Genomic DNA, 27,953 nt, shown 5'->3' on the forward strand with positions numbered 1-27,953 from the left:
GTCCAGAGGCTTCAAGGGCAGTTCTTATTTGGTACTAGGTCATTCTTGACTAAGAGAACATCGTGGGATATCGCTGGGACTCAGAGTGTTTTACATTCTCTTAATGTTATAAGTTGAAGAGGTTAAACTCCATATGCTCCGATGTACTGATAAGCTGTTAAATTTTATGATTAAGAATCAAATATATTAAAAACCTTGGTAACCATTCAAATTTAAACCATATCTTGAGGATTTTTTTTTCAGTATAGTATCTGAGTATGAAGCAGATAATAATAGTAATGGTAGTAATAGCTAACATTCATTTATTTAACAGATATTTGTAGGGACCTACCTACCACGTGTCAGGCGCTGTTCTAGGTAATGAAAACACAGCAGAGAGAGGAAAAAAAAAATAGGGGAAAAAAAGGTATGTGGTTTCAGGGAGCTTACATTCTAAGCTTAGGGAGACTACATTTTACAAATAGATTCTAGTCAGTCTGACTTCGAGGAGAACCTTGGAGCAATATAATACAAATATTAGTGGTGGAAAGTTCCAAGACATTTAGGTACATACTGTTGAATACTTATTAGGGGGCACACATTTACAGGTATTCTCTCATTTCCTTCTAGGAACAGTACTATAGTTATTATTACTTCTTTATGCCTGTTGTACAGATGGGGGAAAATAAGTACAGAGACATCAATTAAATTTCCCAGGGTCACAGAGATAATAAGTCATGAAAATCCCAAGCCTGTGCCCCAACTGCGATGTGGTTCTGTCTTCTGCTAGATGCTATAGTAGTACAAGTCTTTAATGATTTCATCAACAGAAATAAGCACACATAACCTGTGCATTCACAACTTTTTTCTTTTTCCCACTGTGTTTATCAAATAAAAACTATTGAAAGAGTGTCAAAAAGTTTTTAGGCACATGATTTTGGCTTAAATCCATGTATCTTAGCCGTTAAGTTTCAAAAACAATAGGTAACAACCAAAGTCAGAAGATCAAACTTGAGTAACAGAGAGAAGTTGTTACCAAGGTTTCATGTCATGGTCTTCAACCTTCAACCTTGCCAAATGGATAAACCCTAGAACACCAGACTGGTCTTTGTACATCAAGCCTGTTCAAGAAGATATACTGGATCATCTTTCTATGGAACATAACATCTGAGGCGGAAATAGAAACACCATTTCTCAGAAAGCAGAGACACACGAGCGTAATACTGTGAAGGAACAGTTAAGTGCATGGGTTTTGTACTCATATAGATGTGGCTTCACACTTGCTCCCTCACTAGCTCCATCTTCTTAAGCAAGCCTACTTCCTTCTGCAAACCCTAGTTAGTTTCTCTTTAAAAGAGGAACAATAATAATATCAACATTATATGTTTTTGTGAGAATTAGAAGAGTTCATGTATGTTAAAGACAGCACAGTACTGGCATATAGGAAATCTTTAATAAATGATATCTATTGTTATTATCATGAATAAATGTACCAACTTGAGCAAAAGGGTTTGCATAGTCAGAGGAGTAAGAGGTCTGACACCTAACAGGATACTTAATGTTATTTTTCAGAGAACCCACTCTACACGGGAATGTTGAAGGAACTGCCTCTCTCCTCTTTTCCCTCAATTGTGGCTTCAGGAATATGTTTAGCACTCATAGTGATCAGAAGCAGTATTTCCAAACAAACAACCCCAAAAAAGGCAATGACATAACTTTGACTCATTTCTGTACATTTATGTAAATAGCTCAGCCAGTGAGTGTCTTACAAGAAGAAAGAATGACGATGACTCCACCAGCATGTAAAAATATCCTCACAGACTCAGCCCTCTGTGTCAGCTCACAATAGCCACTGATGATCGGATCATTTCCTCTCATCTGTGCTTGGATGCCTTGAAGGCACTTCCCAGCAAGTGAACTCATAACATTAAAGCAATGATCATTCCCAATTTATACCAGATTTCATCCCATCATTATCAACAGTCCATATAGCCAAAGAAAGGGCTTCCTTACACTGTTTCCATGGTGTTTATGTTTTTCTACCCTAAACAGACAGATGCAGATTAAGCAATGCATGTCAATCCCATTATGAGGCTGTGAAATGGACAGAAGTTTTGTTACACACTCATGCAATCACACACATGGGGAACATCCTGTTTATTTGGCTCGTCTTCTGATGATTGGCTGTGGTGTATCAGCACATTACTGACAGCTGGGAATTTCTCCAGTGGAACATGCCTTTCCTATGACAAACATCCAAAGAGCAAGGGGAACACGTGTCTCCCCACCAGGTCTGTACACAGCACCACAGTTTGTCCAAACGTAGAGCATGTTGGCTGCCTGGGTCTTGCTGGAATGCCACCAAGGGGCCCCCCGTGACCTTTAGAGGCCGCATGAGATAATACGTTCTTGGACCCCATTTCCGGACTGCTTTGGGCAAGGTCAGGATGGCAAATATCCCACTTCCACAATATCAGATGTTACGGTAATTCCTTTTAGCTAATGTGTAAGAGCAAAGGAATGCCTTCAAACCTCATCTAGGCCCTGTGGAATCTGTTGAAAATGCATGACAGCTGTGGGCTTTGGCGAGGCTGTCTGTGAATGTATGAGATTTGGAAACAATTCAAAGCTAGAAATAACTATACAAATCATACCCCTGCACCACTGCTCGCTTGCCCTCTCTCCTCCCATCACTCATTTCACACACACTGTAGCTGGGTCACAATCTCGTCCTCGGGACCTTCCTGCATTCTTCATGGCCAGGAACTGTGGGTAACGTCCTCCACACACAAACACAGATGTGAAGAGAAGAAAGAGGCAGAGGCGGGGGTCAGAGCAACAGAATGATTTTAATAAGGCACAAGAACAGGAAATTGAGAAAGAGCCTTTTTTTTTAGTATCCAACTGGGAGTTGAGAAGCAGCAGCAAACGCACACACTTGTTTAAAAGCCCATCTGCAGTTGGAATCATCATCGAGTTTTCTAGTGATTTATAGAGGCCCTCCTTTTCTTAAACCTGCATTACTTTTAAAGGCTGTGGCTATTGACAACTTAGCTCTTGCAACTTTGACACATATCCTGGGCCCCTCACCGTTTAGGCTCTCCCAGCCTGGTTTGTGTGTGATGCTTTGGAGAAGAGCAGGCTGTTTGAGAAAAAGAGCTGGGACAAACGGGGTCCCCTCAAAGACTGTTTTCTTAAACCAAACGACTTAGATCCAAATACCTTCTTGATGCTGACCTTAGAATTCCGACTCCTAATATTCTAACTTTAATGTCATCCCAGGATTTCAAAGACATTCTGCAACCTGAGTCAGAAACAATATGATATCCTGGAAAACACTGGCTCTCCTCCTGTGTCTTCAGCTACCCCTCTGTATATTTAAATATTACCTCTGGGCACAATCAGGTTGTTCTAGCAGAGTTTTCCCAGCTTTGACACACACGACGGCTGTGCGTCGGTCAACATACACTCGCCTAAAATAAGCCTCACATTATCGTTATCCAGAGTTTGGGCAGGGTAATTCCTCGGGATGGAGGCTTTAAAAGTGAAGCTAATAGCACTCCATCGATACGGCAAAATGAAACAAAAACACAGATATAATATTTAAAAATAACTTGGGGCGTGGAACACAATGTAAATGGGGGGAAAACAATTCCTACTAAGAATTCGCTGGATGCTGTCAGGCACCTCATCAGCCAGCTGGCTCGAACAGAGTGTTCAGAAGCAAAGAAAAAATTATTCTGGCCATCCATGCACTAAAACTTGTAACACCTAACCCAAAGAATAAATTTCCAAGGAAACTCACTGGGGGGATGCAGATGCTCGCTTGGGGACATTTACTCGTAGAGGAAGATCAATCCTAACAAGCTGTGTTATTTGGATTCCCAGACCACAATGGATTAGAAACAGTGCATTAAAGAAAGACAGGGTTCTGGTAGAGGAGAGCGTGCCGGCAACAACTAAAAGTGCAGCTGGCCAGCTCAGAACAAAAGAAAAGAGCAATGGTTCAGCAACAGGACTGGCCCGGGCACTTTGGAAAGAGGTCCCAGCACATCACTGTATCATCGCAAAGGACGGGAATGGGTGTGTATAATGTTGATCCTGAGTCGTGAGGAAAATATAATCTATGCACAAATTCGTGGAAGTATAGAATACATTGAAGATGAAGCCACATCAAAACGATTTAGAACTAGGGGCAGGCACCTGGGTGGCTCAGTCATTAAGCATCTGACTTCTGCTCAGGTCATGATCCCAGTATCCTGGGATTGAGCTGATCCCAGTATCCTGGGCCGGGCTCCTTGTTCCATGGGAAGCCTGCTTCTCCCTCTCCCACTCCTCCTGCTTGTGTTCCCTCTCTCACTGTGTCTCTCTTTATTATTTTATAAATAAATAAAATCTTAAAAAAAAAACAATACAGAACTAGAAATGCTCGTACTTCAGAAGGGTATGGCTTCTTTTAGGTCTAAACTAAATAAATGTGCAATGCTTCAGCGTCCCCAAATGACATTTAACATTGTAAAAAATGACTGTATTTAAATATAGGAGACTTATAATGAGAATTTAAGATCATAGTGTCTCTTATTTTTCTCATGCTCTACTCCACAAGATACATATTACAAGCCACCGACATCATTTGAGTACTCCCTAAATTACTTCAGGAATATTGTACCATGAAAAGAAAATTAAAGAGACAGAGATTACACTGCTCTCACTTAATATCTAAAAATAGAAAATTATGAATATATCATTCTATATACACATAAGCGCGCACACACACACAGAGAACATCAGTGACCTGAAGGGCTGAAAGGAGTGTGTCTTCCACATCCGTGTCATGGAGGGAAGGGCAGAGAACTAAGCAAGCATGAGGGGATGGGGAATTTCAGACATACAGCATATAGTGCAGAGTCAGGCTGGGGTAGAAATGCTCAGGAATTCGTCGGTCCTCCTATGTCACTATCTCTACTGTCTTGTCTGGATTCCGCACTGGTAACTCTGCCTTGCACTGCAATTCCCATGCCTAGTCACGGCCATCAAGGCAATACACCGACCTGGCTCTCATTCTGTATCTGCGACTCTACCTGCTTCTAAACTCCTTTTATAAAGCCTACAATGGACACCCCCTGCTTCTCATAACTACTCTTTATCCCATTGTATTACTCTCCCAGTGCTGCCCCGATAAATAACCACAAACTGGGTGGCTTCATACAATGGAAGTGTATTCTCTTCAAGTTCTAGAACTAGAGGTCAGCAAGCAAGGTGCCCGCAGGCCAGTCTCTCTCAGAAGCACTGGAGGACAGAATCCTCCTGTGCCTCTTTCAGGTCATAGTGACCCTAGGGCCCAAAACGGACTATCTGACTCTGGCTTGGTGGTAGATGAAATCCAGTCTCTGCCTCCACCTTTGCCTGGCCTCCTCTGTCCCTCTGTGTGGCCCTCCTCTTTTTATTAAGACATCAGTCATTGAATTTAGGGCCCACCCTAACTCCAGTATGATTCATCTCAAGATCCTTAACTGATGACATCTGTGAAGACCCTGTTTCCTAATAAAGCCACATTCTGAGATCCTAAGTGGACAAAATTTGGAGGGCACACACTTCATCCCATCGAATCCATCCACCTAGTTCCTGCCAAATCAGCCACACCTTGCGGTATGATTCTGGAACCTATGGCTGTGTGTAAGCATTCCAATGACGGAAACTGTGGGAACCGATGGGTCCTCATTCAACGGCCAGTCTTCTCCTCTTTTTTCTCTAGTCTTACACACATATCTCCAAAATTAGCTGCCATCGGATCCAGATACTTGCATTTCCAAGCACTTTGCAGGCAGGAGTGACCATTTGATTCAGTGCAGCCACTGAGACAGAGGAGGAAAACACAATACAGGCTGGATGTACAAGGAGGATCATAAAGACTATTAAGCATAGGGCCCCATACTAAATAATGACCCACGCCAAGGCCCTGAGCCTAATGTTGTATTTTTAATATTCTTCTCCTCCTCCCTCTCTCCCCCTCCCCCCCCCTCCTCCTTCTTCTTCTTTTTTTTTTTTCTTAAAAAGAATCCCTGGAACTGCTCAGGCTCCACTCAACCCAAAAGGCAGTAGTTTCCCTCTTGACTGAACGAAAATGTCATACAGAGAATCTTCTTTTCTGCCTCATTTGTTTTCTGCCTCAGATGTTGCCATAAGGATATGATTATTATAATAACAGCAACCGTCTTTCTATCATGAGTGAAGGGTTGAAAAAATCCTGGAGACTCTTCTCTTTGGCATCATTTAGCACTGAACCAGCCCTGGAGCCCTCTTTCTCCACATTTCTTGTTATGTGAGAAAATACGCAGTAAGGGGATATTTATGTTTTCTCTACCATACAGCAAAAAGTATCTTGATATAACATTTGACTAGCCTGGACCAATGAGAGTCTCTCTTTAAATTTTTGGACTTAGGACTCAGAAAGTCTTGTCAGTGTCTCTCTGTTGGTTGAGTCATGAGCTATAAAACTCTGGAACATTTTGGCTACCTGCATTTTTGTCACATGGATGAAACCCCTCTATTGAAAGAGAGAGCTTGACTTGTGGAGAGAAGCATGACCATGAATCAGAGGAGAAATCCTGATCCTCTGGGGCCTGATTCTTGATGTTATGAGAGATCATGGCCTTTCTGTAATTATGACTGTCCAGTTATGTCATAATTTATCCTTCTGTTAAAATCCCCTTTTGGGGGGTGCCTGGGTGGCTCAACGGGTTGAAGCCTCTGCCTTTGGCTCAGGTCGTGATCTCAGAGTCCTGAGATAAAGCTTCACATCAGGCTTTCTGCTCAGCAGGGAGCCTGCCTGCTTGTGATCTCTGTCTGTCAAATAAATAAATAAAATCTTTTAAAAAAATCCCCCTTTTGCTTAAATCAATTTGAGTAGGATTTCTCTTGCTAATAATTTAAATAGACTAATTAGTACAACTTCCTTCCCTTCTCCCAGATGTCACCATGCCCTGTATCACCTCCTCTTATTCCTCTTTACCTTCTGCCAAGGAGCTGGAATTCAATCTATGGCTTCAAATGCCCTTGGTGATTAAGAGAAAGCTGTGCAGTTAGACATACTTGATTTACTTTCTGGTCTGTTACATACCAGCAATAAAATATTGGCAAGTAACCATCACAAAATCTCATGTATATTATTTCAAAGAGAAGGACCATGGTAATATCAAGCTCATGTGATTCAAAGGAATAAACTGGTGTGTATAGAGTATTTGATAGAATGCCTGACATGCAGTAAATACTTATGAAATATATAGATTATCATCACACAAGCAAATATTATCACACAATTTCTGAACCATAAAAGTCTTTCATTAACCGCACCCTCTCTCTTGCATTCTAACCCTACATCTCTTATTTCCTTCTGAGCCTTCTCATTAGTGTTTACCAAGTACACCTTAAACTAAACTGATTCCTGCTCTTCTTTCCATCACTCCTTTCCCACCATCCTCCCATTAACATACATAATTTAGTTTTTGACACTATTACTATTCTCTTAGTCACCCAGACTCAGACCATGAACTACTATTGATTTTGTTAATTGCCCTGTCACACATATGTATAATTTATTCCTAGCTAAAGCTAAACAAACAAACAAAAAACCAAGGATTATAAATTAGAGTTATTTCTGTCTTTCCTTTTATTAATTAGCTAGCTATTCAATATTTTTCAAAGTAAATTTGAGACTCTATAATTTGAATCTATTGTGCAAGGCATAAGTGATAGTTTAAAAAACAAACAATATATCTTTCATTAGTTGTAAAGAAGTTGTTTTCTCTGTGAGGGCAAATTGTTGTTGTCTTTATCACATTTTTCCAGGTATACCTGGGGAAAGTGCAAAGTGTTTAGGGATTTAAGAATTATAGATCATTCCTATCCTAAGTCCACTTTCTTTTAGAGAATACTACATTTGGGTAAGAAGGATACCTTCATTTGGGTCCCATATTTTAGAAAGCCCTACACATTATAAACATACCAACCACATTTATGAAACAATACATGAATGCCCTGGCACCTGGAATCCAGTAGACAGAACTGATCCAGTCCAACCTGTAATTTTAAACACTGGCTTCCAGGTCAAACCTCTCAGTTCCCAAATAATCATGTCTTCAATTCTTCTGCTGTTTGTCCCCAGAACGAAAGGTGACTACATCTGCGTACCAAGGACTGGCATGCAGTCAGTCACTGATACTCCTTTTTTTATGTGGGAAAGACATAGGCAGCAAAATTAGTTAGCTAGGAGAAAATACAAATTAATTACCTTGTCATCCATGTCCTTCTCAGCAGGGATGTGAAATATTCTTGCATAATAAATATCTTTCTTCAACTGTTCTGAGCATCATCTTTTCTTCCTTACCTTCCAGGTATGGCACCTGGACATATTTCTACTTGAGCAAATTAGCATGTTTGCAATAGATGGGCATAGAAGTTGAGGAAGAGCTGTCAATATTAAACATCTTGATTTTTTAAATTTAAATATGTGTAACTCTAGAAGTAATACACATGGCCTGTGACACTAATTATTTATATTGCCATATGGATTTAGATATTGCCTCAAAAGATAACAAAACCAATATTCTATTCATAGTACTTTATTCAAGGAAGTTAAAAGACTTACAATAATTTCTGTGATGATGATATTTTGTCATAAATCTCCCTATTACAATAACTGAACATGATGTATAAAATCTATGATAATTTAGATTCAAATACTGCTTTAAGAATTTTATTAATAGTTCCAGTTATGATAGCCCCAATAGGATCCTTCAAATTAGAAATTTAAAAAACCAAAAATGTAAGGGCACTGGGTGGCACAGTCAGTTAAGTGACTGATTCTCAGTTTCAACTCAGGTCATGATCTCTGGTTGCGGGATCTCCCACATTGGGCTCTGTGCTCAGCGTGGAGTCTGCTGGAGATTCTCTCTTCTCTCCTTCTGCCCCTCCTGCTTTCTCTCCCTCTCTTTCTCTCTCTCTCTCTCTCAAAATAAAAAAATCTTTAAAAAAAGCTAAGTACTATGGTTTCCAAGAAAGGCTGCTCATGTAACACAATTATAAAATTATTGATTTTATAGTTTATAATTTTTGATTATATAATTGTTATATATTATGATGGTTATTGACTATAACATTACTGATTTTGCTGAAATGAAGACAAGAAAAAATAAGAAATTAATAAATAATAATTTATTAGTTGTTTTAATTTTATTAATCCTCTAAGAAATGCCAGCTGATCAACACAGAATAGCCAAATATGAACAATAATAGTAAATTTAGCAATATTGGATATTAGGCCAGCTTTCAGATCTATCAACACCATAATCTTACACATTTTTCAAAGTTGATATTATGTAGTTCTCTAGGCTTTAGCTAGACTTATATCTTCTTTTTTTTTTAATTTTTTATTTTTTATAAACATATATTTTTATCCCCAGGGGTACAGGTCTGTGAATCACCAGTTTACACACTTCACAGCACTCACCAAAGCACATACCCTCCCCCATGTCCATAATCCCACTCCCTTCTCCCAAACCCCCTCCCCCCAGCAACCCTCAGTTTGTTTTGTGAGATTAAGAGTCACTTGTGGTTTGTCTCCCTCCCAATCCCATCTTGTTTCATTGATTCTTCTCCTACCCTCTTAAGTCCCCATGTTGCATCACCACTTCCTCATATCAGGGAGATCATATGATAGTTGTCTTTCTCTGCTTGACTTAGACTTATATCTTCTAATATTTAGACAAATGGTTTGGGAATTTCATTCATACTTCAGCCCTAGGCCTTGCAAGTGTTAGCAGCAAATATGCTTTTGAAGGCACTTTATGGGTTAAGGACAATCTGAATTTAGCTTTGAAATATAGATACCAGTTGATGAAATGTCAGACAAAATTGAGATTGGGCAAATATATAAGGGGTACCACCAAAGATGAACAAACATGCAAAGCCAGGGGTGCCCAGGATATGCTAGAATACAAGGCTTGTGAGAGGACAAAATGTGTCTGTTTTGTTTATTGATGTATCTTAGGAGACTTGAACAGTGCCCAGCACATAGAAGACATTTATAAATATTTGATGAATGAAGTAATGAAGGAATTAATAAAAGCAAAGAGTCTAATTTGATTAAAGCATGAAGTATATAATATAGAGAGGCACCTGCATGGCTCAGTTGGGAGTTAATTGGCCAACTCTTGGTTTCAGCTTAGGCCATGATCTCATGAGTCCTAAGATTGTCCTAAGATTGTTCAATCCCAAGATTGAACCCCATGGTAGGCTGTTTATGCAGTGCAAAGGCTGCTTGGGATTCTCTCTCCCTTTCCCTCCGCCCCTCCCAATTGTGCTCTCTCTCAAATAAATAAACAAAGAATAAATCTCTGCAAGATGAGGAAAATGTTCTAAGGCATGGAAGTTTTCACTGAATGAAGTAAAGAGATTATTGGGAAAAAGAAAAGAGGAAAAGAAAGAAGGAAACAGTACATATGGGATGTTTGGGGTAAGTCTAGACAAATCCCTGAAGGTTTTATTTGTGTAAGAGCTCAACACACCCCTCTGCTGAAATGTAAGAAACAGTGAGAAAATGCTCTGGAAATGACGATGAGCTCCAAGATTGGGATGGCTAAATAAGGGGGAGATAAATAGGCCACCTCTTCATCTCCTGAGATGAGTTTCCATAGAACACAAAAAGTTCATCCTTCAGTGGGGGCATGTCACCAAGCTGTGTCCTTGCACAGGTGGTAGTCAAAACAGTGTTTACAGGAAGAGTATCTTGGAGTACAAAATTGCTAGATTCATTCACTGAGCCCTCTGATTTAGTCCTCAGGGGAACTCTGGGAAGTTCCCAAGGAAAGAAGAGCTTTGGTGGGGAAAAAAAAAGAGAGAGAGAGAGAGTGGTTCAAATAAGTTACGACATTGAAGGCAAAGGAAAAAAATTTAAAAAGCTCCTCTATAGAATCTATCAAAAAATTGTAAGACAGCATAGAAGAAGAACCTGTGTGGAATTTAATAGCTAGACTATGGAAAGAAGAGTAAATGTAAGAGCAAATTTCATGAAATGTTCACTTCTCCCAAATATTCTAAGTTTGTTGTTTAGGTTTTAAAGTTTTCTGTTCACCATCAAGTTTCTGTAGAATTCTCATAAATATTTTTCTTTTGGTTCATAAATATTTTTCTTCCTAAAATTGAGGCTTCAATATATGCCTCTTGACCTGGGTTCACATTTTATAGCTGAAAAAATATATAAAACCTCAAAGGAAGTCATAGCCAAATTGTTGAGTTTTAGTTGGTTTTAGGTCAGAGGGCAAGAATCCATCGAATTTTATATACTTTACACCTAAAAGAAATACCCACATTTGCCTAAAGCTTGGCCCTAATTCTCCACTATATCTGAAGCCAATTTTTCAGTTAATCTGGCACAAATATAGAGTTTTTAATGACACCTAAGACTAGGTGAATTTTTTAATGGTTTTGCTGCTAAAATTTCATAAGGCTAGATAAACAAAAATTTCCCATTGCCCAGATATTGACTTGATGGTACTTAAGAACAGAAAATAGAGTTTCTTAGAGTAAGCTATCATACAACACAATTACTTTGTCTTGAAACTGGTGGTTTCCCCAAAGTAGGCTTATAATAATTACATGCTTCCATGTGGCTGAGGTCTCCATTAAGGCTTTGAAACATAGAATCAAAGTTCAAATATTCCTTTCCTAGTTAGTGATTTCTTCCATCCAAATTCTGTAAGCCAAGGTCAATGAGAATAAAATGTATGAGTGAATGGAGGGTTTGAAGCAACAGATTATTTGTATTGTGGTTGTGATTAAGACATAAGGTGGGGAAGTCAAATGAAATTCTATAAACTGACTTCATGCAGGTTAACAGTATTTTTTTAGACCAGAAACTAGATATTCCAATAGGAACATAATTTATCTAAGTTCTAAAGCATTATTAAATTGCGGAGAAGTAGAGTTTGATTCCCTATCAGGGTGAAAATAGTAAAAAATGAATTTAAACCACACTATCCTCCTCCTAAAATATACTTATATTCTAGATATTTCCGTTGGGGATTAAGTTAACAAATCTTTAGCAAGCTATTTCCATGTTCCCAACATATACAGTACAGGAGACATGAATTTCTGTCCTTCAAGGTTTATAGTTTAAGCTAACCAATACAGCCCAAGATAGATAAGAAACTACCAGAACATAAAATAATCTATAATCCAAATGCTAGATGTAACAGAATAGAATAAGGTTTTAGATGATGTGAAAAAAAAAAAGAACTTAGCTAAATTTTAGTAACAAATGGTCAGAGACTCATTGACTCATTTTCTAGTCTTAATGAATGACTACTATTTACAGGCCCTGTGTGAGTTTGTAGAAAATCAAAGATGACATAATCCAAACCCTGTACCTAAGATATGAGTGGGGGCACAGGCATATACCGAGGGAGAAAAGATAAGAGAACTCAGTAAGCAGCAGTAGATTGTTCAGGTGGCAATGAAGGCACAGAACAAAACCACCAGGATGGGAGTGGGTGTTGGGTCTGCTTGAAGGAAGCTTGGACACCAGCCACATAAAAAAAGAAAGGGAGGGTACTCTATGAAGAGAAAGCATATGAACAACAGAAACAATAAGTTGCAATGAGCAGATTTAGTGGGCTGGGGGTAAGGTAGGGATTAAGAAATAAACAGAAACATTGTTGAGAAGCAGTAGAGGGTAAGGATGGATAACTGAGCTGGAGAGGGATACAGACAGTGTAGCGGATTGAGTAGTAGCCCCCTAAAGATATGTGCATACCTTCATCCCCAGGACTGGTGAAGGCAATCTCTTGGAAAATGGTTTTTGCAAATAGAATTAACAGGATTATCTGGGTAGATCTCAAATGCAATGACAAGTGTCCTTATAAGAATGAGGCAGAAGGATATTTCACACAGAGGAGAAAGCCCAGAGAAGAGAAGGTTATGAAGATAGTTACAGAAATTGGAATTTTGCAGCCTAGAGTTAAGAAATGCCAATAGCTACCAGAAGCTAGGAGAGACAAAGAGCAGATTCTCCACTAAAACCTTCAGAAAAAGCAAGGCCTTACTAACACCTCGCTTTGGGAATTCTGTGTTCCAAAATTGTGAGAGAATAGAATTCTGTCATTTTAAGCCACCAATTTGTGGTAGTTACTTATGACACCCCTAGGAAATGAATACAAAGGGTGTTGTGCTCCACAATGAATCTAGTCTTGCTCTGATGGGTAAGTCTTGTTTTGCCGGAGGGGTGGTTTAAAAGGGAACTAGTGCAGAGATTGTAGGGAAGGAAACTTGTTGGTAAGTTATTATCATAATTGTAGAAAGAGGTCACAGGATTTTTGTCAGATAATTTTCAAAACATTAAAACAATAGAATTCTCATACAGATACATACTAAAGTTTGCCTGAACTATTAACAAGGAAATAAGCAGGAAGCAAAGCCAGTGTATCTTGCTAGTCCCCTATACTGACATAGACTGCCCAATATATAGAGAGTTAGTAAAAAAAAAAAAAAGAAAGAAAAGAAAAGAAAAGAAATCTGAAATAAGATTGCCAAATTAGAGCAAAACAAAAAGAACAGATTATTTTCCTTAATCACCAGAAACCATAAATTTGGATTATCCTCTTTACTGGGCTGAAATCATTTGCATTACAACCAGAAAAATAAATACGTGCACATTCTCAGTTTTCTGTAAGTTAATATCTATGGTTGCCAAGTTGTAAAATGTTCTCATGGATACCAGTAACCATCAAATCAAGAAAAGTTAATATTCTTAAAGCAGATGATCTTTAGGTGAACTTGTTAGAAAATCCCATAGCTTAACAAAGAAAGTCAAGCAATTCTCTTTTTGCCTTACTTCCAAGTTCTAAATAATTTTACCTTAATATTTGAGAAGCAAGTTAAGAAGAGAGGAAAGTTTAGATACTCATAGTTTAGAGACCATACAAAGAATTTATGAGATTAATCCTTTCCTGGTTGTTAAGGAGAATTGCATAAGTTAATACGTTCAGAGCCCTCGGAGAACAACCTCCTCCAATATTCTCCCATTATCTCACATCATGCAGATACAATCTGTATGGAAAATCTTCTAGGAGGACATATTTTAAGAAAATACATTAGTATTCTTGCATTTATTAATATCTGAATAGCTATTGTGTGTATGAACTTATATGAAACTTTCCTTCAAGATCTTTATCATATTGCTAAGGTTTGAAAGCATTAAAGGTTTAACACGTGAAATAATGAAAGAAGAAAATATCACATAATAAATGTGAATTTCACATTAGCAAGCATAAAAATGTATGATTCCCTTCTTATCTAGGTATTAAATGTTTCTTGGAGAATTTTCCTGTACTGAGGGAAGTTAATGAGACAAGATTACAAAGCTGACGATATAGTAGATTTCATAGATAACCAGGAATGTAGAACATAGAAAAAATAAAATTAGGGCTTGATGAATTCCGTTCACATAATTTGTCCTCAAAATAAACTTAGTTACAACATGAAATTCCTTGGAAATATGATATAAGCAGAGGCCTTTGTTGGCAGCTGATAAAAAAATATGATCATAGTTTTTTGTTGTTGTTGTTACTTAAAATAATTCAACAATTTTAAAAGGAGCTGAATATGTACTAGTGATCTCTATTTTAGTGGCTACACGAGAAAGAGCTTTATGTCAACTCATATAATTAAATTTTGATTTTTAACATTGGAATCTGTTCAGAGCTGTACATATGATGGCTTAACAAGAAGAAGTTTGTTTCCAGGATGTCCATGAATTCAACGAAAGTGCTTAAATTTAGTTCCTGCAGTGCTTGGTTCACAACTATTAAAACATTTACTGTATCTTATGATACTTTTTTGTACACTCTCCCACAATGGAATGTTAGCTCCTCAGAAACTATGTTATTTTCAAAACAAAATTCATAGCACCGTGCCTAACACAGCCTAGATTTTCAATTAATGTATGTTAAATTGTACTCATAAATAAATTAAGGATTTAGGAACATTTTGCCACATAATGAAGTTAAGGTAAATTTGCCAACATTATATACATAATTATACCTCTGAAGGTGATTACCTCACTTTGTCTGATGACTACATAAAAATTTCCTCAGCAGGAAATACCATTGAGAATTTATGATCCAAAGCATCAGAGCATTAACATTTGTGTTGGGGGCTGGGAGGATAGAGGAGAAGTGAGAAGAAAGGGGAAGAAAGGGAGAGATTGAAGGAAACAACAATATGGTACCCCAAAATATGCCACTTTGTCATGTTAATTATTTTGAAATAAAAAACAGCAGTTTCGAGGACACTCTACCTCTCATTTCCATTGTATCTTTCACACACCCCTCCTATTGAAAAGTTTACATGACATCAACATGGTTCCAAGGCACATGACGTTGCAATATGCCCTCTGTACTTAAAGAATAGGTGTGCAAGGATAGTGAATTAGGGCTCAAGACTAAGATATTTAAGCAAAAGTCCATAGTCCATAGGGCGATTAAGTCAAATCTTAGGGACCACAGAGTTTAAGGAAAGATAAGGAATTTGGGGAATCTTGATTAATCAAGTAGATGTTAGAGATCAAAGCAGAACTAGAAATCCACAGGGATATGCAGGAGGGCCAGAACTGGGAAATTCGGCTAAAGAACCATATATAATTATCGCCATTTTCTAAGGAGGCTGTTCTATGCAATGAAATTTTCTTAGAATTTAGGGAATTTGGGGAACCTTAGCATCTGTCCACCACAAGCAGGAAAAAGAGCAGTGTGTATCTGTTGCAGTGTATGTCTACACGGATATAGAAGGTTCAGTAAGAGAAATATTAAATGAAGTCTAGGATTGAAGGTGAAATTGAAGTGCTATTTTTGATTCAAGAATACCAAGGCAGAGCTCTATGGAATTAGAATGAATTTTAAAAAGTAATTCTTTTGATTAGCTACATATGTCAAAGTCCAGGGAATATCTACTAAAGGACACCCACATACACATGAATACTCTGGAACTGGGTTAAACCACACGTACGCTCACCTGAGGTAGCCAGATTGCCTGTCACATAAGCTCATTTTGAATTCTGCATTTCCTTTTACCAACCAATTCACTCAGCTCTGAAATTAAAGACAACATAACACAATACAAAATTTTGTTATTTAATCAGGAAAGAATCAAATCCCTTAATGGGATCAGCATATTACATGAACTCTTAACTGAGGGACTCCTAATAAGGTGAAAGGAAATGGGCAGCTCAAACTTAAAGAGTTTAAGTTGACAGTACAAATTTAAGGAAATTCAATTCTGCTGACCATGTGGTAAATATACAACACTTTGAACATGGTATTTCCTCTACACAGAATGTAGTTCTTGACATACTTGCCCCTTTGTGTAATTAATTCATCTCACTTGCCCTTCAAATTTCAACTCAAGTGCCTTTCCTTCCCCCAGGGAGGCCTTATCTCATTCCAAGTAAGTATCCTTTTTCTGTATTCTCATACAACCTTGTCTCTTTCCTCAAAATCCCATGTTTCCATTTTTTAACTATATAATCCTTTATACAACTATCTATTAACGTCTTTCTCCCCCCCCCACAAGACTCTAGATACTATTTTTGTTCAGTATTTTAACTCTACCTGGAGTCTGTACAGTATTTTTCCTCCACCTAGAATGCAGCCTTTCACATACTAGAAATTGAGAAATATTTCCTGAGTGCATGAATGAGTCAATGCCGTCACCAGCAAAAGACACTATACACTTTTAACTCCAATGAAAACAAGTAGAAAACAATCCATTTGTCTAAAACAACTGGGCAATAGAAAAAATAGCACAGGAAAAAATCAGAGGAAAATGAAAAAGAGTCAAATACAGACAAACTACTACTTAAATTTCCACTTTCAAGAGAAAAAAATATAGACCCATTAAGATTGGTAACTTCCCTTTCTTCAGATCACATAATAAACAGAGTCAGACAATACAGTAACTAGCTGTGCCAACAGAAGATGCTTTTAAAGGTGGTTTTAGTCATGCTCCCATTGCATACAGCAGTGGTGTACCCCTCTGGATCTCCCAGTTATTACTGATGAGGAGAGTTGGAGAAAAATCAGTGGAAAGAAATCAAGAGCCAGGAAACAGACACCATGATGAAAACCTGAAGGAATCAGGATTATTTCATTCCCAGAAAAAAGTTGGCAGATTAAATCATGCAGTGGTATGGATGGTGAGCAGCTGTTCTTCATTCCAAAGAAGCATAGGTAAGGGAGGAAGGATTCCAGCTCCTCATAAGGAAGGACTCATTCTCCCTCCCATTCCATTCCAACCCACCATCCAGCCCACTGCCACATCTCAGGTGACCTCCCACTTCTCAGCGCTAAGCCTCTTCTATCTCTTTACTCATGGCTTTCCTTAAAAGTCCTTCTCGTAAAAAAAGTCTTCTGACTACAAGAGCTGGTGAAGACTCCCATGCCGCTACTCTCATTCTCTACACAATTATTTGAACCTATTGTCTCTGAAACCTTCTCCAAATATTTACTTAAGACAAAAAGCCTCGAAGTTCTCAGATTTCTTCAAGGTCTTAGGTCAAACCCAAAAAATGGATTGGCATAGATGATGGCATTATTTTCCCATAATGTTGGGTACATACTCAGGAAGACAAGATTTTTAAAGGGACAGATGCCAGGCAGTGGTGTTGCCTATTGTCTCAAATCTAAATCCCCTTTCCTATCTTTTTAAGCCCTCCATCAGTCGCAATCCTGATTAAATACAGGTGAGTGAAGTTGGGGAGGATGAGGTTACAACAGCCCTTACAGACTTAGGATAATACATCCTTGAAATAACAGAGGGTCATCAGTGTTTACTGAGCGGCATATGATAACCAACTTACTGCACAAATTTCTCCCCAACAATGGGCTTCTTTTCCCCTTGCTGGTACTGGTACTGGCAAGTACCGAAATAACTATAGAGGAGCTCAAAGCAAATGAGGATGAATGATAGGCAGAACATCTTATCTGGCTTCAGTATTTGTAGCCACTGAAAGACCTGAGGGATATTTTCATGCAGAATGATTCTTTTTCTTTGCTGATTCAATATCCTAAAGTATCACTAAGGATAGTAATTTGGGCCTCTATTCACAGAGCATACTAAAGGGTGATGAATAAACTGCATTAAATTCATGGTCTTGCATGAGTTATTTTTTCTATTAAATAATACTACCAATCTAATCCTCTGTTAGATACAGAATTACCATTAATTTAATCAATTACTATTAATTTAAAGTGATTAAAAATCTTAAAGCCTATGACGAAGATGCGGAGAAAGGGGAACCCTCCTACCCTGTTGGTGGGAATGCAAGCTGGTGCAACCATTCTGGAAAACTGCATAGAGGTTCCTCAAAAAGTTGAAAATAGAGCTACCTTATGACCCAGGAATTGCTCTACTGGGTATTTACCCTAAAGATACAAATATAGTGATCTGAAGGGGCACATGCACCCAAATGTTTATAGCAGCAATGTCCACAATAGCCAAACTATAAAAAGAACTTAGATGTCCATCAACAGATGAGTGGATAAAGAAGATGTGGTATATATATATATACAATGGAATACTGTGAAGCCATCAAAAGAAATGAAATCTTGCATTTGCAACGATGTGGATAAAACTAAAGGGTATTATGCTTAGCAAAATAAGTCAACTGGAGAAAGACAACTATCATATGATCTCCTGATATGAGGAAGTGGTGATGCAACATGGGGGCTTATGTGAGTAGGAGAAGAATAAATGAAACAAGATGGTATCGGGGTGGGAGACAAACTATGAGACTCTTAATGTCACAAAACAAACTGAAGGGGATTGGGGGGAGAGGGGTAGGGAGAGGGTGGTGGGGTTATGGACATTGGGGAGAGTATGTGCTATGGTGAGTGCTGTGAAGTGTGTAAACCTGGTGATTCACAGACCTGTACCCCTGGGGCTAATAATACATTATATGTTTATAAAAAATTTAAAAAATTATTTAAAAAAATCTTAAAACCTAGTGCAACAATTTATGCAAAGTCCAGCAACATGACAAGAACTCAAGTAAATTTATTTTCACATCAATAAATAAATAACACATGGCGAGGATGTGGAGAAAGGGGACCCTCCTACACTGTTGGTGGGAATGCAAGCTGGTGCAGCTACTCTGGAAAACAGCATGGAGGTTCCTCAAAATGTTGAAAATAGAACTGACCTATGACCCAGCAATTGCACTATTGGGTATTTACCCTAAAGATACAAACGTAGTGATCCAAAGGGGCACGTGCACCCGAATGTTTATAGCAGCAATGTCCACAATAGCCAAACTATGGAAAGAACCTAGATGTCCATCAACAGATGAATGGATCAAGAAGATGTGGTATATATACACAATGGAATACTATGCAGCCATCAAAAGAAATGAAATCTTGCCATTTGCGACAACATGGATGGAACTAGAGCGTATCATGCTTAGCGAAATAAGTCAAGCAGAGAAAGACAACTATCATATGATCTCCCTGATATGAGGAAGTGGTGATGCAACATGGGGGCTTAAGTGGGTACGAGAAGAATAAATGAAACAAGATGGGATTGGGAGGGAGACAAGCCATAAGTGACTCTTAATCTCACAAAACAAACTGAGGGTTGCTGGGGGGAGGGGCTTTGGGAGAAGGGGGTGGGATTATGGACATTGGGGAGGGTATGTGCTTTGGTGAGTGCTGTGAAGTGTGTAAACCTGGTGATTCACAGACCTGTACCCCTGGGGATAAAAATGTATGTTTATAAAAAATAAAAAATTATATTAAAAAATAATAATAATAAATAAATAAATAAATAACACATGAATCTAGCAGAGAATCAAACTCTGGCTACTTTTATCTAAGAAACGTAGAAATGAAACCCTTAGCAGAGGCACAATTTTTTATGAGGACAAGCTAGAGGCATCCTATGTTGTAAAATTTTAAGAAGATTTAGGTCTTGAACTTTAATTGCATGGGTACTTATGTATGTATATACAGGTGTGTTTTATGTGTTTCCAAATGAGTCAAATTAAGTTTTGAACATACATAAGATCTATCTTTGCACTCAAAAATTAGAATCCGAAGGAGAAAATATGAAAAAAAATCCGTAAAAGGGGGTTATAGTAAGACCCGATTTACAACCTTAAGTGAACTGTTCAAATAGTCTAATTAGCCACATGCTTGCTTTGTGTGATTTTAATTTCTTTTTTTTAATATTTTATTTATTTATTTGACAGAGAGATCACAAGTAGGCAGAGAGGCAGGCGGGGGATACAGGGATGCAGGCTCCGTGCCGAGCAGAGAGCCCAATGTGGGGCTCCATCCCAGAACCTTGAGATCATGACCTGAGCCAAAGACAGAGGTTTAACCCACGGAGCCACCCAGGCACCCCAGTGTGTGATTTTAATTTCGTCACACAAAACCAAGTAGAACAAAAGTTTTGAATAAAAAACACCTTACCACTGCTCAAGTGAAAATAGACACCAAAAAATAAATACATACATACATACGTAAACAAACAATTGAAGCAACTTTGAGACTCTGTGCTAACAATTTTATTTCATGGGACCAATTTTATAGCATTTCTTTCTAGAACCAGTGAACTTAGGGCTGCCACAATATTTCATCTTTGGTCTAAGTTTATAGAGCAGATTGCAGGGAAAGTGTCTATGTAAGAGTCCAACTAGAAAGAATTTGTGCAATGTTTTCAAGTTTCTAATTGTATAAATATTCATGTTTCCATACTGCCTGTAATAATTAAAGTGGTGTGTTCTACTGCAAGAAAGCCCATTTTTCATATCGGACATTACCCATGGTAACATGGACCAGAAGTGCAGTTCTGTGCTCTGTTACACATGCTTTTCATTTGGTGTCTAAAAATTATGTAGCCATGTGATAGGCAACCAAAAAAAGCAAGTTGTTGGAAAAGATCCTTGGAAGTAGAGTATCTTTTTTAATAAATGTTTTTGATTTATCAAAGTAGATTCACTTTAACCAGGTCAAGGCTCCTTCCTCAAAGCAGCATAGGAAAGCTTCACCCAAGCTTGTGATAATCATGGTGACCCCTTATCCATGTGATCAGAATAATAAATGTATGAGGAACACAAGTGTTTGCTGGGTTAAATTAAACATACTTCCCTATGTGAGAAGCCTTCGAAAAGTCTGTCTTAATGAATATACCGCTAAGAGTCTGCTACTATCCCATTGTCCTTCACAGTTTTTCTCACCCTTTTCCATTGTCCATTCATTCTCCCACAACCACAGTCAAATGAGGGAAATGAGAGATAATCACGCCACTTATGACTTCTGAATGAATGGAGCTAAAACTGCAAAATCAGGGAGGTGAAATGGGAGAAATGGGACTATTTTTCATAATAGCTACCTCCTATTGGGCTTCTACCTCATGCTAAAAAAAAAGTTGCCGGACACATCACACATCATCACTAATTCTACTCATCACTAACACTCTTGTGATGTACCTAGCAGAGACAACATCAAAAACCAGATCTTCCCATCTTCAAAACCCACGTTTTTCTCCACCCTGCCAAATTTCCTTCCTTTGAGATCTCTGCCAGAGCTCCAAAAAGGTAGAGTTCCAATGTTCCAACAGAATTCAATGAGTGAGCAAAACAGGTGTGCACAGCCAACAGAGCCAAAACCAGAAGACAGTTTCTTGTCTCTTCGGAAACACTTCTCCTGAAGGTCAGTTGTACTCAACATAAATAGGATCCAATGATTTTACAGAGCAGACTTCCTTCCACATGGAAGGAAGTAGCTAATTGGTGCCAAGGGTCATCTGGAAAGAGATCACCCCTATTGCAATTAGACACACAATAGAAAAGCAGAACTCTAAGTCTCAGGATGCTTAAATGCAGAGAACAGAGGATGGACCAGCAGCCCCACATGAAGCCATTGTCTGAATCTTGTCTCTCAAGTGGCCAGCCTAGGATAGAGGAAGGGCACAATGTCAACTTTACCTATTCTAGGGGCTAAAGAGTGTCAGCTGAATGTGAAAGGTGCTGGTGTTATGCAATCCCACCTTTACAATCAGGTGTCTTCCTGATCAGACCCACCTGTCTGTTAACATCAACCACAGGCCCAACTGTCTATGGCTCTGTCCCTCCAGTGCACCAAGATTTCTCCCTGTGCCCTACATATACCATCTGCCCTACATACCCAGCTTAATAGATCAAATAAATGATTCTTGCTTTTCAAAAACTTCTGCTTATATGCAAAAGGAGAGTTTTCTCATATCTTATTGACCAGAACACGGGCACTGTTATTAATTTTCCGAACACTAGAATAGTATCGCAATTTTTGCTAAAACAAATATTCGCAAAAGATATTAAGGCAAGAGGCAACCTTTTGGTTTGATTTATAAGACAATCTAGGAAAACAAGTATGCTTTAATACCACTCTAACCATGTGGAGTTTCAAATTACAGCAAATTGGCCCAATACAATTTTTGAGGTTTATTAATGAAATTCTCCAGGAACTGGGCCTTAGTATTATATAATACATACAATAATCCTAAAAATGAGGATTTTCTTGATTTATCTCATTGTATTTTTTTAAATCATCCACTATGTTTCACTGTGTTTAATAGCAAAATTAAGATGTTCTGAGGACTAGCTGTGTAAATATACTTATTATTATCGTATACACACACACATTGAGAGATATTTAGAGTTAACAGTGCAATCCTCTCACATGTCATCAATTTTTTTATAAGTGACAATAAAGAAAATAATTCATTTGCCATTGAATTCATTCTAGCTACATGTAATATTGATATCATGGGTAGAAAATATCTGCACAAAAATAAACCAGATACAAAGAAATGGGAAATATTTAAAACTCTGTAATATAAAATGCTATGGAAATACTTTTCTTGGACACTGACTTTTATATGAGTATTTTCAAACATTTGTGTCAAGTATATTTCTATTAATCATATTGTTTGAAAGAAGTCCTATCTTAAACTCTGAGAAATTTTGAAAAAGATTAAAAAGTTCTCAAGTGACTTAGGAAAATTAATATCACTTCTGCTGTCTCCAGTTTTAACAGCCAGATTCACAGGCTTCATCTAACCTTCAACAACTACTTTCTTAGGTTTAAAATATATATATAGTCCTTATAATAGCAAAGGTTTCCAATAAGCTGTTTTTTAGAGTTCTGGTTTGAGAATTACTCCAAGTTCTGTAAGAAATACTCTATTTCCAACACATATCAAACAGCGCACCTGTGTCCTCTGCACAGCCTGGCCTCCTCTAATCTCCATGCCAGTGCTTCCAGCTCCGTTATGTCTTTTGGGTCTCCTCCATTCATAGAGAGACACAAATGGAAACGTTTTGATGTATGTTAATTGATGTTTGTCCAAGCTTTATGAAGTAATAATCCACGGGAGCCACGGAAGCTTTTACAAGGCAAAGTCAAGGGAACAATCAAAGTTCTGAGTGGATTATTTCAAGTCCACACCCAGGCAAAGCTGACTTACAGCTTTTCATCCTTCCACAATGATACTATAAATAAAGCAAAGAAATTTTTGTTCTCATCTAATCCCCTCTATTATGTGGTCTTTGCATGCTGTCTCACGCAACTGGTGCGGTCTACACTGCAAGCTCGCCATGAGGCAGGGGTGGATGACAGGGCTGTCTACCAACCTCACAAGATAACTCAATGGGACCTTGAAGGCCTGGCATGTCTCTGTTAGACAAATCTCTTCAGGAAAAGAAAAGAACTCATAAATCCAAAGGAAAACCAGGGTTTGGAAAGTTGTGATGAAAAAATGTACCAAATGCATTCTCGGGGAAAAAACAGAAACAACTAAATTTAAGTTGGGGTTCAGTGGAACACTTGAGTTTGTGCTTCCATTTAGCAAAAATAAAAATAAAGAACACTCCTACGTATTACATGCCACCCAACGCTTCTCCTTCAAACTATACAAAACACGAGCTCTAGCTGTCCATAGATGAGGAATGAGCAGGCTCTGATCATCAGCACAACTGGTGTAAATTGCTGGGTAATCAATCATCCCAGCTGCAATGATCAGTATATCTGAATGTCAAGAAAAGGCATAAATTGACTCCCTACTAGGTGGTTCCTTGTTTATACAAAAGGCCTCAAGGCCTTTGTGTGTTCACATCATTTCTTGGAACTACGTAAATATACATATGATTTAAGAAAAATAAATTAAGCAACACCTCGAGGCTATGCTCATTTCAACTGGTTTCAATCATTTCTATTTTGTCCTTTAAAAGATCAGAGTGTGAATATACAGTGAGCGCATGTGTGTGTGAGTGTGTGTTGCACACATCCCTTCTACCTGGCAGAAAACCCACTTCACCATTTATTTGGTCATGATACAAAGCTAACAAATCATGCCTGGTTTAAAACAGACAATAGGGAATCAACATATTAAAAACAGGGTAAATAAAAGTTGATATGGGAAGTATTTAACCTATTCTCGTGCCACTACCCTGAAAAAATGGGTACACAGGTCTTGTAAAAGTTGTTTAGAAATAACTCACACCGGGGCACCTGGGTGGCTCAGTGGGCTAAGGCCTCTGCCTTCGGCTCAGGTCATGATCCCAGGGTCCTCGGATCAAGCTCCACATTGGCCTCTCTGCTCAGCGGGAGGGCCTGCTTCCTCCTCTCTCTCTGCCTGCCTCTCTGCCTACTTGTGATCTCTCTGTCAAATAAATAAATAAAATCTTAAAAAAAAAAAAAAAGAATAGTAAAGAAAAGAAATTACTCACACCATGCCACAAAGGATTAAGGCTTATGACAATAAATTCAACATAATGCACACTGGAAATGTAAAATCAGTATCTATTAAATCAATACATGGACATCAGAGAGACACATCGGGGTGTGTGTGTGTGTGTGTGTGTGTGTGTGTGTGTGTGTGTTCTCACTCAGTTGAGTCTAAAAGAGCTAGGATGGAGGATATTTTAAAATGATTATTTCAGTGTAAGAATGGACAGGAAGAATCATAGTCTAAATTACTGTCTCTAGACTCTGGCTCTTCTAATTTTAAAAACAATCTGAAAAAAGAGATTTTGCTTTATCGCTTATCAGCAAAAGGATTGGTGGTCCTTGGGTCAGATGTTCATCCAATGACTGGGAAGCTGGGAGAGGTCATGGGGTCATGTTGCTTTCCCAGGACTGTGGTATGACAAGTTTTCCTAAAAAAGGATTTGAGTACAGCAGGCAATGAGAAGGATTTATAAAGACATTATCAAGACCAAGTTTGAGAAAGTGGCAGAAATGTTTACACATAAATTTGGAAAGAAAATGATTAACCTTTCCAAGAAATGTACAAAGCTAGGAGCAGTTTAATACCCAGGCAGACATTTGATGACTTGGGTTATTCCAGCAACTCAGACACTCATGAAGTGGACTGTACCCAACTGTCACCTAGAGACACCTTCACTTAGAAAAAGCCTTTAATTGGAGTGCCCAGGTGGATCCATTGGTTAAGCATCCAGTTTGATTTCAGCTGAAATCAAACTGGATGCTTTTTATGATCTCAGGGTCATGGGATTGCTCCTGAGATCACCCCACATCAAGCTTTGCACTCAGTGGACAGTCTGCTTCTCTCCCTGTGTCTCCCATTCTCCCTTTGCCCCTCCACCCACTCACATGTACGCGTGCACTCTCTCTCTCTAAAATGAATAAATAAAAAATGAAAAGAAAAAATCTTTAATTAATAAGCCCTTATCTTCACCAAATCAGTATTCCATGAATGAAAGTCATACTGATTCTGAAAACTATGGAGCAAAATGGGTACTCAGAAATACTCATCCTGCCTGACAAACTTTACCACAACCACTACTGGTTTGTCTGGTAAGGGCTGAGGAATTTTCTAGCATTGAAAGGGAACCAAATTTTTTTTCTTAAAATCAGAAATTGCTTTGGCTGCTGAGCCTGTCCAGTTTCAACTCCCAGTTTCATCCCTGAGCAGGCGTTAAGGGAGGATCTGCAAGAGATGAAGGTATTGGTACAAAGAGTAAACCTGGAACAGCAGACAGGGGCCCCACCATCTGCAGACTTCAACCGGAACTCTTTAGCACGGCATTTAATGCTTGTCAATAGTCTCTTCCTTCCATTCTCCTACATACATTCTGTGCTTTCTGCCTATCAGACATCAGTTGTTTCTTCTAATGCACCTTGTACACCTCCACACATTTATGTATACAGTTCACTCTGCCTGGTGTGTCCATTGCTTTTTTTTAAATTATTTTTTTATTAACATATAGCATATTATTTGTTTCAGGGGTACAGGTTTGTGATTCATCAGTCTTATACAATTCACAGCTCACCATAGCACATACCCTCCCCAATGCCCATCACCCAGCCACCCCATCTCATTCACCCCTTCCTTTTCCAACCAGTGAATTCCTGATCATCACCCAAAGCCATAGATCAAATACCATGTCCTTTCTCTAGCCCTTCCTTCTTCCCTAGGTACCTTTAACATTCTTTTAGCATTACCCTTCTCATATTGATTAGTTATTCATTTGTATACATCTTTCTTTGGAGACACTGAACACCTAATGACCAGGACATTTTCTTATTTATTTATGTAACCAGCATGGTGCCTATCTTATAGTAGGAGTTCAATAGACCTTGGTATTATGTGGAAAAGATAAGATGAAATTTAGAAAATTGGGAAACTATTCATAATAAAGTTATTAACAAACCTTTTTAAGATTTTATGTATTTGAGAGAGAGAGATGGAGCAAGCATGAGTGAAGGGAGGAGCAGAGGGAGAGGGAGAAGCAGACTCCCCGCTGATCAGGGAGTCCAACATGAGGCTCCATCCCAGGACTCCAAGGTCATGACCTGAGCCAAAAGCAGGCACTTAACCAACTAAGCCACCCAGGAGCCCCGAGAGGGGATTTTACAGGATTTTAAATGTCTACAAAATCCTCCACCTCCTAATAGAACACATTTAAGTTTCTCAACAGAGGAAAGAGAATATCTTTTTTTTAATGTAATAGCATGGCACTGTTGAAATTTTTTAAAGGGGGGAAAAAGCGTTGTTCCTAGGAAGATGTTGCTGCGGCTGAGGTCGAAGAGGTTGCTGCCTGTGTTCTCCTCAAGGATTTTGATGGATTCCTTTCACACATTGAGGTCCTTCATCCATTTTGAGTCTATTTTTGTGTGTGGTGTAAGGAAATGGTCCAATTTCATTTTTCTGCATGTGGCTGTCCAATTTTCCCAGCACCATTTATTGAAGAGGCTGTCTTTTTTCCATTGGACATTATTTCCTGCTTTGTCGAAGTTTAGTTGACTGTAGAGTTGAGGGTCTATTTCTGGGCTCTCTATTCTGTTCCATTGATCTATGTGTCTGTTTTTGTGCCAGTACCATGCTGTCTTGATGATGACAGCTTTGTAATAGAGCTTGAAGGGGAGGGGGTTTGGGAGAAGGGGGTGGGATTATGGACATTGGGGAGGGTATGTGCTTTGGTGAGTGCTGTGAAGTGTGTAAACCTGGTGATCCACAGACCTGTACCCCTGGGGATAAAAATATATGTTTATAAAAAATAAAAAATTTAAATTAAAAAAAAAAAAGAAAGAAAGGGGGGATAAAGCAAAAGCGTCATAACACTATAAGGGAGGACATTCGCTCATACCTACAATGATGCTGACCCAAGAAAGGAGTCCTGAAGACAAGCCGTCATTGAATGAAGGACATTAAAGTTAAATACCATCAAAATAGAAGGAAAAAAAAGAGTCCAGATGAAGATGGGAGTGGCAGCAGAAATAGCCTCATGAAATTTCTTTTCTTCTCCTCCTCCTCCTCCTCCTCCTCCTTCTTCTTCTTTTAATCAGAGAGAGAGAGAGAGTTTCAGCACAAGCAGGAGGACCCCTGGCAGAGGGAAAAGCAGGCTCCCTGCAGAGCAAGAAGCC

The 27,953-nt window shown here is 38.5% G+C and overlaps 1 long non-coding RNA gene across 7 annotated transcripts in view; it reads right to left on the bottom strand.

Moving 5' to 3' along the window:
• Positions 1–27,953, bottom strand: part of LOC309862935 — a 243,347-nt gene that overhangs the window by 4,934 nt on the left and 210,460 nt on the right. The window contains exon 10 of one of the 7 annotated variants that reach the window (XR_014310804.1): positions 16,061–16,121. The exons of 5 other annotated variants lie outside the window; for them this stretch is intronic. This is a non-coding gene — a long non-coding RNA (uncharacterized lncRNA). Of the gene's footprint in view, positions 1–16,060; positions 16,122–19,879; positions 21,832–27,953 lie in introns of those variants that run through there. One more of the 7 variants, XR_014310805.1, reaches the window with a different exon arrangement.

Source organism: Mustela nivalis (genome assembly GCF_964662115.1).
Source record: "Mustela nivalis genome assembly, chromosome: 4".
Taxonomy (NCBI): domain Eukaryota; kingdom Metazoa; phylum Chordata; class Mammalia; order Carnivora; family Mustelidae; genus Mustela; species Mustela nivalis.